The sequence below is a fragment of the Castor canadensis genome, chromosome 5 (genome assembly GCF_047511655.1).
Source record: "Castor canadensis chromosome 5, mCasCan1.hap1v2, whole genome shotgun sequence".
NCBI lineage: Eukaryota > Metazoa > Chordata > Mammalia > Rodentia > Castoridae > Castor > Castor canadensis.
Window position 1 is genome coordinate 39,151,210 of NC_133390.1, and position 19,050 is coordinate 39,170,259.

Sequence of the window (19,050 nt, forward strand, 5' to 3'; positions counted from 1 at the left end):
CTGGAGTTTCATATTTTCTTCCAAATTATTTTAGGTAGTTGGAAAAATCTTAAGGCTACAGTTACACAGGCTCCTGTTTTTCTATCCAGTTTTCAGTTAGAGGTCAATCTCATCTTCTACATGCCTCAGGACCATGGACCTCAATCAATTACACTTTTTTCTGCCCAAGATGATAATTTCTCTGATACTTCACTTTACTTTATGGGATCACCTGATTATGTCAGACCTTCCTAGAATAACCTCTCTCTTGATAAACTCAAAGTCAACTCATTAGTAAAGTAATCATGAGAAAGTTATCATAATGGCTACAATTGTGGGGAGGGTTTATTAGGAGGTCATCATAGAATTGTACCAGGTACACTTAGATAATTTAGAAAGGGAGAAAGTCTTCACAATTGACCATATTAACTTTCCAAACTACTAATTTTTTCCTCTACATCTTTATAATTTATACAAATAATGTGGCAAATAACAGATGTAGCAATCCACTTTTGTTTGACATGCCATGAATTTTCCCTGAGAATATAAAAAAAGAAATAAAAACATCATTAATATGTAATAATCAAACAAACCAAATAAATTATTGTGTCATTTCTAGCCTCCAGGTAGAGCAAATGTATGCTAAGTAGAAACCTACATTTCTATTTCCAACACTCTAACTTGATTTCATCTTAGAAGGCTTATCCCAAATGTACCACCTCTGTCACAGTGTCTCTCTTTGCTTCTCCATTCATAGATAAATCAGAGTTAAAGAAACAAAGGGGCAAGGTATAATTCTCTTAAAACTTTCATACCAAATCTGCCCAATAAACTGACTGTACTAATATAGGTTCCCTATCAAACTTGCATTTGAGTTTTTGAACTATTAATTTATAAGTGTATTATCAACAAAGATATTTTTCTCTACTATGATATCAACTCTTAAATGCTATGCAGACATAATATCTTTTTATATCAGCTTGATTCTTTTATTTATTTACACATTTTTTGCTTGTTTTTAACTTTCTCTGGTATTGTTGCTCTTATTTCTTGATGTGACAGGAATGAAAAACTCAATACATTTATACGTTCACACTCCCAGTTATTGCACATATTTTTTAGCAGGTGTTGTAGCACTACAATTGAGAGAATACTGTAGCTCTAGTGGGTATTTTATGAGGCAATAATCTTATTTCTTATGAGTGAACTAGATTACAGTCTTACAAAACTACAGTAGAAATGCTATTACCTTACAAACATTTTTGGTTGATCTTTCATTTATTTTTAAATTATGTCCAGTAGAGATATAGTTAGAAGTCAAAGTTCTTCAAGTGCAGTGTAGAAGAAAATCAAATTAAAAAGTCACAAAATAAAGATACCTGCTGATCTGTGTATCTTGAAATTCCCCAAAATTAGTTCTCTTGAACTTTTCTTTATTTGGTTGACTGAGAATATAGGTGTGATCCCTTTAGTTTTTAGGTGATGTTTTATAAAAAAAAAGGCCATAATGTGAAAAATACATTTTAAACATGTCATCAGTAATTTATTTAGGCAATGTTTTCAAAGTGATGATTTTGTTTTTAATCATTCTTGTCTACCTTCAACTTTCCATATTGTCATAGTTAATTACATTCTAGGATAGATTAGTGAATGTCTTTGGATCTCAAACTTCTTTCTTCTATCTTGAACTGATTCCTATTTGATTTGACTTAAATGCATGAATCAAATGAATTAATTAATTAAGAAAAACACCACACAGACTTATTGAAGATTTGTTTCTTGGAAAGAAGAACACATTGTCTTTGCAGACATTAAGATGAATTAACTGTACATGCAATCTTTCTAATTAGTTACAGTATAGATGCAGAATGGATAAGCAGGCAATGGTTACTTTGTTTTGTTTTATTTTGTTTTTGGTAATGCTTCTTCTTACATAGTATTCATATAATTACACATGTCAATCAGAGCTTATTCAATTTGGTATCATTAGGAATAATAAAGTTCATCTTTCCTTCCTTCCTATTCAGAAGATTTGTCATTTTAAAAACATAATTTGAAATACTTCTACCTGATTTATATTCTGTCTTTCTACTGATTTTCATAATACAACAAAATCCTTTATCTGTATTTTGTTCAGATAACCTCCTTCAGTGACATTAACTTTTATTATTTTCTTATCTATTTACCACCTATAAATGTTTTCAGACAAGCTCATGGCTTCCTGCATCATTTTGCCAGAGCATTCTCTACTCTCAGGATTGTGTTCAACTATGTTGGGAAAAATGATGGCCTAAAAGAAATGATAATAAACAGTGGGTGCTCATGCTAGATTCAGCTTACCACCTGTTTTTGTAAATAAAGTTTCATTAGAATACAACCATTGCAATTTGTCAACATGTCATCTGTAACAACTTTCATGTTGTAGTGGCAGAGGTTTATAGTTTTGCCGGTGATTTCATAGCCTGCAAAGTCTAAAATATTTACTATCTGTTTCTTTATAGAAAAGGTTGCTGACCATTGTTCAAGAAACTAAGCTTAAGCAAATTGAAAAGTTGAATAAAACCTAAGGTTCATCATGACATAGAAAAAATTCTGAGGTGTTTTTGTTTTAAATTTTATTTTATTTTTGAATTTGCATACATTAATAATATGAGATGATGTCGTTGTGATAATTCCAAATATATGAATATAGTATACTCCAAACAAATTAACCCCTTTCATTTTATTTCCATTTTCCCTTCTCTATCCTCCACCCCTTTTCAAATAGTGTTTGCTGTGCTTCATTGTGTTGTCTTTATATATATGTATAGATACATACACACACATTTATCTATATATGTGTGTATATGCACATATACAGTATACTTAGACTCCAACAGCATCACTAGTATGATTTAACTCTCAGTACTCATGGGGATTACTAGATCAGTAACACACCATTGTTTTTGGATTGTATGTCAATACTGAGGCCTTAGAATAAGAGATGGCCATGTAGGAACAAGGTAATCATGTACTGCTGAAGCAGTCTGTCCTGCTGATTATCAAGGGGATTGCATATCTATAAGCCCAGATTATAAAGAAGCTAACTAAACTAAGTAGTGAAGAACACAATGGAGCATTATTCAGCCATTAAAAAGGATAAGATCATGCTGTTTTCGGGTAAATGGACTGAACTGGAAAACATCATGCTAAATGAAATTAGCCAGGTTCAAAAGGTCAAAGTTCACATTTTCTCTCATATGTGGAAGCTAGACCTATAAGACAAATGTACACACACACACACACGCACACACAGAGATGGAGAAAGAACGTGATTTTACTAGTGGGTCTGCCTGAGGAAACTACAGAGAGATAGGAGGATGAAAGAGAACGTTAGAGAATGAAAAATATTGAAATATTGAATCTGTGTGTGAGAATAATATCATGCAATGTACTGCAAGCTGTTGAATCATAGGGTATCAGGGTGACAGAGAAAGAGTAAGTAAAGGGGGGGTTAATATGATTAAAGCATGACATATACATGTCTGAAATACCAAGTGAAATCCCCTTGAACTATCAGTATACATTTAAAAAATGAAGAACATAAAGATAAAGCAGATTATGTCTGCGGGTAACTGTGGGAGAGGGAAGGGAATAAGGAGATGGTAAAGGATGGCAAATACAGTGGATGCATTTTGTATTAATGTATGAAGATAGAAAAATGTGACCAGTTGAAATTATTCTGAGGGGGTAGGGAGGATGAGGTAAAATAATGAAAGGGGTGAATCTAATTAAGATATATCATAAGCATACATGTAAATGTCATAACATTCCCCCCATACAGTATGATATGCTAATAAAATTAAAAAACTGAAAAGCCAGGTGTTGGTGGCTCACGCCTATAATCTTAGCTACTCAGGAGGTAGAGAACAGGAGAACCACAGTTCAAAGTCAGACCAGACCAATAGTTTGCGAGACCCTAACTTGAAAAAATCGATCACAGAAAAGGGCTGTTGGAGTGGCTCAAGGTGTAGGCCCTGAGTTCAAACCTCAGGACCAAAAAAACCATTAAAATGAAGAAAATTGGGATATCAGCATTACAAGATCCCAACCGCCTTCCTGTCTAAACATAGAAGGGATGAGCTATAGGGAGAGAGTTATAGGAGAAAGTTTGGTGGGTTTATGATGACAAGATAAGGTACAAAGTCTTGGTGGACAAGTAGAGTTTTGGCAGAAATTTAATATAAATCCTTAGTCATTACAGTTCATGTCCTTAAACCAAGTTTTTATTAGAAATAGCACTAGTTATATCAAAGGGTGCAGTGCATTTTCATAACAATAAATTTAGAAGACAATTCTGCTACAGTTTTCATTTTAATTTTCTCTTGTATAAGTATTCTAGGATACTTTAAGACTCTGGAGAATCTGATAAGTTTATATTCATCCTCTTCATTTACAGTAACATGTAATTATATTGGGGGTATTCCAGCTGATCCCAGAGAGGTGTCCAAAAATTTTTAAAACATATTGTTAGAAGAGGCCAAGAGATCTTGAATAGAATGGGAAGTCCTAAAAGTCAGTTTGATCCTTTCTCAGCCTTTTGGCTAAAATCAAGAGTAAAACTCATTTTGTCCTTTTTCCACAACTGGTAGTACCTTTAAGAAGACTTTCCCAGCCCTACCTCTGTTAGTCCACATTCTCGGATAATATAACCTCTGAATTAAAAAAAAAATTAATAAGGAGTCACACCATTTCCTTTTAGAGATTCCAGTACAAATACACAATCTTTCACCCTCCAGGCATTCAAAGTTAAGAGTATCTCAAGAAATTTTGTCCCTGCTTTCCTGCCAAAAATACCTTTCTATGTTAAAATCAACTCCAATCTTCCACTTTAAAAAATCTAGATCATGCTGTAAAGTATTGACATGTTCCAACTCTCTGCTTCTGTTGAGCTTGTCATTCTCTTTTGCTGACTCCGTGGCAGATGTCTCACTTTTGCCCTTAGCTACTTGAAATAGTATAGCTCATTTTAAAGATGTTTTATATTTCAGAACATTTTATCAGGAGATATACCTTAAAAAGAAGGTGCTTATCACACACTTGTGGCTGATGCTATTTAATACTCCCTTTTGTAAGTACCATAAGTAATAAAAAGTTTTAAACAATAAATTGACCAACTCACATTCTGGAAAGTAAGATTTTTTTACTATGGAATCATTTTCCTCCCACCTTGTCTTGGATCACTTGTTCATACACTATGAAAAAGTCTGTCTCCTCCATAAATTCCTCTTTGAAAGAAATTATCAATTTCTTATTATGTTAAAAATCTATAAATTCATATAGTCATTCCTTCCATCACCAAACACTATATTCATTGACTGAGGTAAAATCTTTCCATAGATCTCTTGCATGCTGTTCAGTTGTTTAATTTAAGTTGAAGTCATCAGCCTCATAATTTGCTACCTATTTTACGATTTTTGATGGGGTGATATTAGAGGTTTAACTTAGGGTCCCACGCTTGGTTAACAGGTACATTACTACATGAGCCACATATCCAGTGCTTTTTGCATTGGTTACCTTTTGAGATATGATCTTGCTTTATAACCAGGCCAGCCTGGACTCTGATCTGGGGTGACAGGTGCATGCCCCTGAGACAAACCCATGGGTTGAGATGGGGTCTCATGAATGTTCTGCCAAGGTAAAATGTGATCCTCAACATGATCTTCACCTGCCAAGTAGCTGGGATTATAGGCTTGAGCCACTGTGCCCAGCCTATCCATGTATTTTAAATTTGTTGTCTTATTTTAAATATTTCAGTTATTAGGAACTATGTTGCTGCATTTTTATTTCATTTTCACCAGTACATAAATGTACCTTACAAAAATGTATGACTAGCTAAAATATATTGAAGTCCATTAATGCAACATAATTAAATGACATAGGAATTTACATGAAATGTATTTTTATACACGAACTTTTCCCAGCCCAGTTACATAAATATTTCTGTATGTGTATTTCAAGTTTTCCCATTATTTTTTATTGCCACATAATTCAAATGTTTTTATCCCCCAAAGTTATATGAGGCAATTCATTGGTAAATCAGCCTGACTTAATTATTCTACTTTATAAACATATCAAAACATCACATTGTACCCCACAAATATATACAATTATTATTTGTTCATTAATAATATTTAAAATATGAAACTTTTAAGGGACATGGTTAAGGGAATAGAATATTTCTTTAAGGACAGAAGACTCTAAGTTTCATTGTGTGGGGTGTCAAACAGGTTTGTGTGCCAGTCAGCTTCTTCCTGTCCATGGAATATCATACTTCATCATGGGTTCCAGAACCTCTTCTTCCACTTCCACAACCATCACCAGTTTCAGTTCCATTTGAAGTATCATTTTTGTCTGGCTATTATTGATTCATTTGGAGTGAGCATCTGAACCAACCTGAACCAACCACAGTATTTTCCCATTTTTTTAAATGAGAAGTGAGGAATTTAAATATTGAAATGAGGAATAGAATCTTTCTTTAGTGGAGGTCATTTGGATATTCAGGAAGTCTTGATGGCCGTAGTTTCTATCGAGTGGAGGAATAGAAGAGGCATAGAAGTTTATTTTTCATGTAAAAAGAAACAAAGAATTAAGGAGAAGAAGAGAGATGGAGGAAGAGAGGGAGAGAGAGACAGAGAGAGAGAGTGAAATTCTGGCACTACTATTTTGAACATCCATTGCCTCATTGGTTCTCCTTGTATAGATAATGATTATCAAGAAACTAAGTTCTACCCATAGCTAAATTATGCATGGCAATTCTCCTAAGCCAGATCAGTTTCTGTCTGAAATTGTTTTGCCATTGTTTATCATGATCAGGATGCAAAAGTGTATAAAAGAGTAATATGAAGGACAAAAAAGCAAATTCAGTTTTCCTGTTTCTAATGACCCAGTTAGGGCCCTAGTCTGAGGTTCCTTTGTAGAAAAAAATTATAAGACCCTGCATATTGATTCCTAGAACCCAGTCTTTTCTTCTGGTACAGAAAATGGTATCTCAAAAGTTATCTTACAGACCAAAACCAATGTTACTGGCACAGGGACTCTGAAGGGAGCTGATGCCAAAAGGAGTTTTAAAGACCCAGGCTGTTATTAATACAACTCTGCATTTTGCTGACTCATTAGTGCTCCTCCTAGTGTGGCATTTTCCTATTTGAGGAGAAGGGGAGAGGTTTATTGTTAGTTAAACCAGTAGAGAATATATGAAAGAAGGAGGAAGAGGATGAGGGGCAAAAGAAGGAGAAAGAAGGAGGAGAAGAAAAGCAGGAGGAGGAGGAAGAAAAAGAGGAAGAAAGGAAGAGGAGGAGGCAGAAGAAGAAAAAGAAGGAGCAGAAAAAGGAAGAAGAATTAGGAGAAGAAGATGAGGTGATGGTTGGGGCTGACAATTGACCAGGACCAACTGAAGGAGGACCAATCAGATCTAAAACAGGCAGATGGGCAATATTTAAGTTCCAGCACCTGGGAAATGAACTATAAGGAAGATATAAATACAAGTTATGCATCCAATTATGTGCCATTGAGCTCCCTGAGGGCATATAGAAATAGCTGGACTTTTCATGATTTATTTTAACAATTAAACTAGTATAGTTGTATTCTTTGGGTCATAAAGGGCTTTCATACACAACAGGACTGAATTTGTGGTATATATTCTCATGGAAAATCAATGCATCTAACATAGAGAAAATACTTTAAAAAACATTCTGCCATTGGCCACACAGGATGGAAGGTGAAAATGAGTTAAAAATAAAACCATAGGCATACAGCATTTTTAATACCTTTATTAATGTTTATTCCTTTAACTTTATGTTTGGGTCACATTTATAGAATTGGTCTTCTGTTTCTATTGAGCTCATATTTATAGGATTTTGTTAAGATGGACATCTTTGTCTCTGCTTACAGAGAGAAGTGTGATAATTCATAACTGCAATTAAGGTGGGGAAGATTTATGGTGCTCTTTGTGGAATGGTTTACTTACGTACCCATCTACAATAGGTCATGGTGGAATGAAGCAAACTGATGTTATTGTGTGTACTTCAAAGGAATTCTTCTACTGTATTTTGAAAAAAATTTATCTTGTGAAAAAACTGCTTTGTGGAAATTTTCACCAAGTTACGTATGTTTGTAATCTGTTTTAAGGTCACATGATAGTCAGCCTTGTTTACATAAGGAAAGTCAACATAACAAGATATAATGAAATATGCTTTTGTCCTATAAATGTTTTCCTCCACTCCTGATCATATTTAATTCAAAACATTTAAAAATATTTAAAGTATTTGTTTTAACATTTTCTTTCCCGTTTCCTCACAGAAAACTTGTCTTAAATAGAATTTATCTGGTTTCAGATACAAATAGTAAAATGAAGAGAAATAGATTTGATAATAGCTTATGTAGACATTTCTGTTCCCCATGGGGTTAGAATTTCACATAGCTGTGTAAACTGCTATAGCGAAGAAGAATTATGATCTCATTTGGACACATCTAACTGCCATTTTTGTGTGGACATGGCCTTGGCCAGTAGTGATTTGATTTTAGATGAAGACTGACAAAAGGCAGAATGTGAAAAGGGTGAAATACAGGGAGACTCACAATGAATTAGAGGCACCGCATTTCTTCTGTCAGGCTTGTAGTTGTGACCTGGTTGAAAAGGCAGAAAACTAAAATGGAACAAAGGTCTGAGAACTCAGAAGTCTTGGTGAGAAAATGCTACTACTAAAAGATAAATGACCTCTATGGATTTCGTGATTCATGTTTTGTGAACATTTTTAGAAGTTAAATCTTGAGGAAAATAGTATGAATGTTCTTATCTCTAGCCTTGATAAAGGGCATTTTTGTTAAATTATTTTAATGCTAAGGTTAATTGGAAAAGAAGACACAGGAAAATCCATTTGTGTGGCTAAGAATGAGCCAGGAAGTACAAAAACAAATAGGCCAAGGATAAAAGAAACTTCTTTGTATTGCTTTTGTTGTTTGCTTTTCTGGCAATTGTTTCCTATAAAGAGTTTTGCAACTCATGGTCAAATTACTGCATTATACCCTGTTTCCTATTTTCTAAGTCAACAAGAAACAGTTCTCTCAAGAGTCATTGCATGATAAAAAGTTATGCCTGAGGAAGTAGAAGGCCAGTCTATTTTTCCTCATTTGGTATCTTCTATCTGTGGGTGGCATTGTCTATGTTTAGAGGATGCAACAGAATGTATTCCCAATGGGAAAATGAATCAACATTAAGGTCTTCAAAAATTTATACTTGAAAATTCTTCTTTCTCTAATAACGAACAAAAACATCCTTGCTGGAAAAGCACAGAAGGGGAATTATGTTAATCCACTTTCCTTGATTCTGTAATGTATTCTAAATTGCCAAAAAGTAATGAAACTTTACTCTTAAGTGACAATACATGCTTTTTGCTTGTTTGTTTGTTTGAGGAGGGTCTGGGTTTTAAACCCTGGGCTTAATGCTTGTTAGGCAGGTGTTCTGCCACTTGAGCCACACAATTTTATGCCTTTTTGATTCAGTTATTTTTCAAATAGGTTTTTGTGCTTTTTCCCAGGCTTACACCAGAACATGATCCTCCTACCTGCCCTTCCTGCATAGCAGGGATAACTCATGCACCAGCACATATGGCTTTTTTTTTTGAGATAGGGTCTTACTAACTTTTGCCTGGGCTGGTCTGAAATTTTCCAAACTGTCCTGGAAATGCAATCTTCCTAAGTCTGCTTTCTGAGCAGATGGAATTGCACCAGCATACCTGGCTTGTGCATTTAAAATAAAATTACATAGTGACAATTTTAATTATTTGTGACTCCAAACATATTTCTAACTCACATTCCTTCCCTAAGTCTCACAGAACTCAGATTTAAAGTCAACTTTTTAAAAATTTCTTTGAAATTTTCTTCTCTGAATGCTCAGAGTGAGAAAATTGCATTTTAATGCCAGCAAACATTATTTTAATTATTATATCCTAATTTTTCAAGTCTGAGCCTTTCTCTTCAGCTACAGCAAACTTTTTGACATTAGAATTAATATCTTATATAAGGAATAAGTATATAATTTCAGGGTTTTCCCAAAAGGATGCTTTACACCCTTGGAATACATTAATTTCATAGATGTATAATATTCCCTCTCCTAAAGATAGTTGAAGGAATATTAATTTATGTTAGTTTTTAATTTCATTTGTACCACAAATGCATTGAAAATATTTTAAAATGTATTTTGAAATGGAAGAGAAGACTTATTGAAGACCCCGAGTGTTTTAGGACAATGTACAAAGTATGGTATTGTAGGTTTGCATAAAAATTTAGTGACTCTAGCAATTTCATGCAGGACTTAATTTCATATATTTGGTAGCAGTGATGTCAATATATACTCTTTGATATGTGTGAAAGGCACTGAAGCATGCATCTTGGTCATTTGACATTCCTTTTTTACAATTAAAACCTACTTTAACTGGAAAGAAAAGCGCAATTTTTAAATTATTTCATTATTTCTCATACAAGTTTTATTTTGTAGCTAAATACCTAAAATTAGTTTATTTCAGACAATGAAAGTTGTACATTGAAAAATTTTTGCTTCAAATTCTTAAGAAATATTTATTTTCATTTTCTTTCTATAGTTGATACATTTTAATTTGATGATACAAATATTTAAAATTGAACTATGGAAATTTTTTAAATAAAAATCAAATAGAGGACTGAAATGCAGCTCAGTGGTAGATTGCTTGCCTAGCGTACACGAGACCCTGGGTTCCATAGCTGCACCAAAAAAGACTAAAAAAATTCAAATAAAAATTTTGCAAAAAACTGAAGAAAGTGATACTATTGAGAATTTGCTCACTTAAATTTAATTTAATTTCTAAGAGCACCACTCAACTATTATTCCCAAACTTAAAGCAAGTTAAAATGGACTAATGAGTTGTAAGAGTTAAGTTACTTTATAGTAAAGAATTTTTACCTTTTGACTTGACGTATTTAAAAGCTGTCTTTCCTTAAGCAGGGAATGATTTTATCACAAGTCAAGCCATCTTTGTCTTGGTGGCTAATGCTATTCGAAGAAATGAAAAAGGCACCAGTACCACTAAAGATCATGCTCAATCCTTGAATGAACTAAGAAGCATGGTTACACTGTGGATTGCTAACAATTTAGGAAGCTAGTACACTGTAACTTAAATATTTGTCATCTTTCTGTCATCAATCTTCATACTCTACCTCATTGATAATAAGATCAAGACTAATGACAGACTTGATAACATTTGTAGATATTGGTTATATTGCTACATTCTTAATGTGCTCATTTCCTTTTATTATAGAGAGTAAAGAGAAGTAAGAAGTGCTCCTAGTGCTACTTTCCTTCCCCCTTGAAGAAGAACACATGACACAGTGATAATAAAACAGAGTGGAAGTGGTGAACATCTGGGTAAATGCGCAGACTTGCCAGAGTTTCTTTGCTGTTTTTCTCTGGCCACCTAAATATTTAGAATCTGTAACTGGGTACCCTACAAGAATTACATTGTCATAATACTGACAATATCTGACACACAAATTGTTGATGATGTGGCAGTGCTCTCTATTGAAGTGCTTGATGAAGAGAAAAGAAATTAATTGCGCCTATTCTCAAGACATTTAGAGACTTAGTAATTTCCAGAGCTCTCTTCTCTAAGAGATTGCATTTTTCATACAAAAGAAATGTTTAATAAAAATGGGTTGTGGTGCAAGATAAAAAATAAATCATATTAAAAAGTGAATTATATTACATTGAAATGAGCAATTTCACTTTTTTGTTTTCCAGGCTTCATACAATTCTCAGGTGATCTGTTTAGGTGATCTATATTTTTATTCCTCTGAAATCTTTTTGTTATATTCCATTTACCTTTTCAGCAAAGATCAAACATTAATGCAGATCAAATGCTAATTACTTTACAAAGAGATTTTTGCCTTCAAATTTGTTCATTGATGCATGTTGAAATTAGGAATTGATGGGTCAGGCGAATATATATGATTCATGATACTCTTTTAGAGCATAAACATGTTTTGTCTTATCTTTTTACTAGAAATATGTTTATCCCTTACCACTTTCAAATTTTTGCTTTCATATAATCATGTATTTTAGGGTTATATCTGACAATAGTCATAATGACATTTGGCAACTTTGACCTTGTATTAGAAAGCATGTGGGTATTTTCTCTTATTTTTTTTTTCAATGTGAGATATAGAAGGAAAATGGGTTACTTGAATTAATATTTTGCCACAAATTCAGGGGAAGCACATTGAGATGGTGTGTTTTGATTCTATATTTATATTTATGTATTTATTTTCTCTATTGATATTCTACATTAGGTTTATCAACTTGTGAATGATTTCTATAACTGTCCATTTGTTGTTTAAACAAGTTATTTTTCTTTTAAGTAAACACCTACATGATGCTTACTTATTTTTATTCACCACTAGGATATTTAGAACTTTAAGTTATTCATATGGGACCACCAGATAACTAAACCCTTTGTTAATTGGCATGCAGTTGAAGGTTAGAATATAGTGAAACTCTTACAAGAGAGTGATTATTAGAAACTATTGGAGCGCTTTGATATCTGAATATAATATATGTATTTTTTTTTTAATGAAAGTGATAGTAAACCTTATTGGGAAAGAATACACTTTCAATAGACTGAAAGCAGGTCATCTATAGAGAGAATGAGAATCACCAATATATTTATCTAAATAATCTGATTCCATAGAACTGCAAACTGGCTAACATGTGACTTCACTTTTTTTCCTTCTGATATAAAAATTGAATCAGCAATTCTTTTTCCTTTCATTTTAATAAATAGAATAATAATAAAAATATCCAGAATGCTTTATAAAGCTTCATCTTTTCCTGATTATTGATAAATTTGACAATTATATTCACCAAAGATGATTTATGCAGTTATAGATAAATACTTAGACATTGATTGGCTATTGAATACCCACACCTCTTACACTCCTGAGTTTATAGGAAGTTAGAGTATGGGAATATAGACATGTAGTTTACGCTGTTTTGAATTAAATATATATGCCATACATAAATAAATTTATGTACATGTGTGTATATAAATACATGTGAATTATGTATGTTACATATACATATGGTATAAGAAAAAATGCATATATAGTGTAAGAATTACGGTCTGTGTTAAAATGCTTTTTTTCCATGCTTCTATCATGAAGTTGTATGTTTTTGGAATGAATTTATCAACATGTCAAAATCCTTCCAATATTACTGTTATTACTGTGGATAACAAAGTAGGTTATTTCTCTATTATGAAATATTATGCTCAATTCTGTATGCACTGATGTTAGAAAGGGAGATTTTAAAGTGGTGTAAGATTTCAAATATGTGTACACAAAAGCAATGCTAGGAATATTTCTGGAAAGCTATCCTTAACTCAACTAGCAAAAATATTTGTCTTCCTTATTATGCTTGTCTCTTTTCTTCCACAAAACTATTGATAAAGGCAGAACAGGACCTGCCTGGAACTGAGCGAGGAAGGGAAGAGAGGGTGGGATGGAGGGCATGGACAGAAATGACCCAAACAATATATGCACATGTGAATAAATGAATAATAAATAAAAAAAAGAATCAATGAAGAAAAAGTTAAAAAAAAGATTTCAATATATTTGAAATGTGATGGCACTTGAAAAAACTTCTTTTCTTAATATAACTAAATTCTGGTGAGAAGATATATAATTGAAATATTTTCAGGTGTTTTGTTAATTTTCATCCTTCCCATTTTTTTCAGACTAAAAAGTTTCCAAAATGTACTCACATTTGTGCAATAGAGGGAAAGTCCCACCTTCCAAAGTTTTTAGTGACTCTATTCTATTTTTTTATTCATTTATTCATATGTGCATACATTGTTTGGGCCATTTCTCAGCCTTGCCCCACGCCCCATCCCTCTCCCTCCCACCTACCCCTCACTTCCAGGCAGAACTTATTCTGCCTTTTTCTCCAATTTTGTTGAAGAGAAGACATAAGTAATAATAAGAAAGACAAAGCATTTTTGATAATTAAGATAAGGATAGCTATACAGAGAGATTCCTAGCATTGCTTCCATGTACAAGTGTGTTACAATCCAAACTCATTCATCTCTACCTGACATTTTTGGTACTTCCTGATCCCCTTCCCATATTGACCTCTGTAGCTTTAAGGTTTTTGTATTAGCTCCTCTACAGTGGGGGCATCAACCACCTTAATGCTTTGGGTTTCCTATCCATCCCCATAGCTCCCGTATGTGCTCTCCCCTTGTCATGTGACCCAAGTCCAACAACACTGCTCTATTTGTCCTATATCTAAAGTCCACATATGAGAGAGATTTTTTGTCTTCTGAGCCTGGCTAACCTCTCTCAGAATATGCTCCAGTTCTATCCATTTACTTGAGAATGAAAAGATTTTATTCTTCTTCATGTCTGAGTAAAACTCCATTGTGTATAAATACCACATTTTCTTAATCCATTTGTCCGTAGTGGGGCATCTTGGCTGTTTCCATAACTTGGCTATGGTGAATACCACTGCAATAAACATGGGTGTGCAGGTGCCTCTAAAGTAACCTGAGTCTCACTCCTTTGGATATATCCCCAGGAGTGGGAATGCTGGACAACATGGCAGTTCAATGTTTAGATTTTTAAGAAGGCTCCATATTTATTCCTAGAGTGGTTGCACTAGCTTTCATTCCCATCAGCAGCATACAAGGGTTCATTTTCCCCACATCCTCACCAACACCTCTTGTTGGTGTTTTTGGTGATAGCTATTCTAACAGGGGTGCTATAGAATCTTAGTGTGGTTTTGATTTGTATTTCCTTTATGGCTAGAGATGGTGAGCATTTTTTTGTTTGTTTTTTGGCTATTTGAATTCCTTCTTTTGAGAAAGTTCTGTTTAGTTCAGTTGCCCATTTCTTTATTGGTTCGTTGATTTTAGGAGTGTTTAAATTTTTAAGTTCCCTGTATATTCTGGTTATCAGTTCTTTGTCTGATGTATAGCTGGCAAATACTTTATCCCACTATGTGGATGGTATCTCCAGTTTAGAGACCATTTCTTTTGTTGTGCAGAGCATTCTAATTTAATGAAGTCCCATTTGTCCATCCTTTCGCTTAGTTGCTTAGGTTCTGGGGTTTTATTGAAGAAGTGCTTGCCTATAGCTATTGCTTCCAGAGATTCCCTGCTCTTTCCTCTACTAACTTCAGAGTTTTGGATCTGATATTAAGGCCCTTGATTTGAGTTGATACTAGTACAGGGTGATAAACATGGATATGGTTTCAGTTTCTTGCAGACAGATAATAACTCTTCCTAGCAACATTTGTTGAAAAGGCTGTATTTTCTCCATTGTGAATTTTTGGTTCATTTGTCAAAAATAAAGTGGACATAGGTGTGTGGATTCATATCCAGGTCCTCTATTCTGTTCCACTTCATATCTGTTTTTGTGCCAGAACCTTGCTATTTTTATTGCTATTGTTTTGTAATATAGTTTAAAGTTGGGAATTGTGATACCTCCAGCATTGCTCTTTTTTCTGACTATTGCCTTGGCTATTCGCATTCTCTTTTGTTTCCAAATGAAATTTATGGTAGATTTTTCAATCTCTGTGATGAAAGTCATTTGGTTTTTGATGGGAATTGCATTAAAATGTAGATTGCTTTTGGTAGTGTAGCCACTTTTACTATGTTGGTTCTACCAATCCACGACCACAGAAGATATCTCCACCTTCTGTAGCCTTCCTCCATCTCTTTCTTCAGGGGTTTTTAGTTCTACTTGTAGAGGTTATTCACTCCTAGGTGTTTTTTTTTTTTTTTTGAGGCTATTGTGAATGGAATTGTTTCCATATATTCTTTCTCAGTTTGTTCATTATACATGTGTAGAAAAGCTAATAATTTTTATGTGTTGATGTTTTGTCCTGCCACCGTGCTGTAGATGTTGATGGTGTCTAGGAGTTTTTTGATAGAGTTTTTTGGGTCATGTTGTCTGCAAGTAGGGATATTTTGACAGTTTCTTTACATATTTGTGTTTCTTTTATTTCTTCTTCTTGCCTAATTGCTTTGGCTAAGAATTCCAGCACTATGTTGAATAGCAGTGGGGATAGTGGGCACCCTTGTCTTTTTCCTGATTTTAAGGGAAATGGTTTCAGTTTTTCTCCTTTAAGAATGATGTTGGTTGTGGATTTGCTACAATGTTTAAGCAACTTGCTTCTATTCCTAGTTTTCTTAGAGATTTATCATGAAGTGGTGTTGGATCTTTTCAAATGCTTTTGTTGCATCTATTGAGATGATCAAGTGGTTTTTGTCTTTGCTTCTATTAATGTGCTATATTATATTTATACATTTGCATATGTTCAACCACCCCTGCGACTCTGGGATGAAGCCAACTTGTTTTTGGTGAATGATCTTTCTGATGTCTTGTTGGATTTGGTTTGCCATTATTTTATCGAGGACTTTTGCATCAATGTTCATTGTGGAGTTTGGCGTATAGCTCTCTTTCTGGAAGTGTCTTTATCTGGTTTTGGAATGAGTGTAATACTGGCTTCATAAAATGAGTTACACAGTGTTCCTTCCTTTTCTATTTCTTGGAACAATTTAAGGAGGGTTGGTATTAGTTCTTCTTTAAAGGTCTGATAGAATTCAGCAGAGAATCCATCAGGTCATGGACTTTTCTTTTTTAGGAGACTCTGTGGCTGCTACAATTTCAATTTGTGTTATAGATCTATTCTATATCCTCTTGGTTCAAATTTGGATGGTCATATGTACCTAGAAATCTGTCCATTTCTTCAAGATTTTCAAATTTATTTGAATATAGGCTCTCAAAGTAGTCTGATGATTCCCTGGATTTCTGTAGTGTTTGTTGTTATCTCCCCTTTTGCATTTCTGATTTTACTGATTTGGGATTTTTCTCTCCACATTTTAGCCAGGGGTCTGTCAATCTTATTTGTTTTTTCAAAGAACCAGCTTTTTGTTTCATTGATTCTTTGTATGGCTTTTTTTGGTTTCTATTTTGTTAATTTTGGCCCTGATTATGATTATTTCTCTCCTTCTGCTTGTTTTGAAATTTGCTTGTTCTTGTTTTTCTAAGAGTTTGAGATGCAGCATTAGGTCATTGATTTTAGATCTTTCTGTCCTTTTAATATATGCATTCATGGCTATGAACTTTTCTCTAAGGACTGCCTGTGGTGTATCCCACAAGTTCTGGTAGGTCGTGTTTTCATTTTCATTAACTTCCAGGAAACTTTTAATTTCCTCTATTATTTCATCAATGACCCACTGATCATTGAGCAATGTGTTGTTCAGTTTCCAATGGTTTGCATGTTTTTTATGTTGTTTTTGTTGCTAAATTCTAGTTTTAATGCATTATAATCAGATAGAATGCATGGGATTATATCTATTTTCTTATATTTGCTAAGGCTTGCTTTGTGCCCTAAGATATGACCAGTTTCAGAGAAGGTTCCATGGGCTGCTTAGAGGAAGGTATATTGTGCAGAAGTTTGATGAAATGTTCTGTAGACATCAGCTAGGTCCATTTGATCTATTGTGTGATTTAGTTCTAGAATTTCTTTATTCATTTTTTGTTTGAATGACCTATCTATTGGTGATAGCAGGGTATTAAAGTCTCCCACTCCCACTGTGTTGGAGTCTATATATGTTTTAACGTCCTTCAGAGTATGTTTGATGAAATTGGTTGCATTGGCATTGGGTGCAAATAGGTTAATAATTGTTATTTCCTTTTGGTGTATTTCACCTTTAAGTAGTATGGAGTATCCTTCTTTATCTTGTTTGATCAATGTAAGTTTGAAGTCTACTTTGTCCATGATAAGTATTGCCTGTTTTCAGGGACCATTGGCTTGGTAAATCTTCTTCCAGTCTTTCAGCTAAGCCAGTGCTTGATTCTGTTGATGAGATGGGTCTCCTGTAAGCAACAGGATCTTCTTTTTTAATCCAGTTTGCCAAATGGTTTCTTTTGAGGGGGGAATTAAGTCCAGTAACATTCAGTGTTAGTATTGATAGATATGTGGTGATTCCTGTCATTTAGTTGTTTTTGTGCTTAAGGGTTTGATTGTTTACAGCTGAATCAATGTTACTCTCTACCTTCTTGTCTTTTCTTCTTCTGTGGTTTGGTACTGCCTGTCCTTTCATGGTTATCATTGCTTTCATTTTATGTGTGTAGAATTCCTTAAAGAATCTTCTGTAGTGTTGGCTTGGTGGTCATATATTGTGTTAGTTTCTGCTTATCATGGAAGACTTTTATTACTCCATCTATTTTGTTTTTTTTTTCTTTTTGTTTTGTTCTCCTCCCTTCCCCCCACCCCTCCCCTTACCTACCTCATCTGCTCCCTCTCTCCCACTACCCCCTTGGTACCAGGTAGAAACTATTTTGCCCTTATCTCTAATTTTGTTGAAGAGAGAGTATAAATAATAGAAGGAAGGACCAAGGGTTTTTGCTAGTTGAGATAATGATAGCTAGACAGGGAGTTGACTCGCCTTGCTTTCCTGTACATGTGTGTTACCTTCTAAATTAATTCTTCTCAAACTAGCCTTTTCTCTAGTTCCTGGTCCCCTTCTCCTATTGGCCTCTGTCACTTTAAAGTATCTGCATTAGTTTCTCTGAATTGAGGTCAACAAATGCTATCTAGTTTTTTGGGTGTCTTATTTATACTCATACTTTCCTTGTATGCTCTCACTTTATCATGTGATCAAAGCCCAACCCCTTGTTGTGTTTATCCTTCATCTAATGTCCGCATATGAGGGATAACATACAATTTTTGGTCTTTTGGGCCAGGTTAACCTCACTCAGAATGATGTTCTCCACTTCCATCCATTTACTTGAGAATGATAAGATTTCAATCTTCTTCATGGCTGCGTAACATTCCATTGTGTATAAATACCACATTTTCTTAATCCATTCATCAGTAGTGGGGCACTTTGGCTGTTTCCATAACTTGGCTATTGTGAATAGTGCTGCAATAAACATGGGTGTGCAGGTGCCTCTGGAGTAACCTGTGTCACAGTCTTTTGGTTATATCCCCAAGAG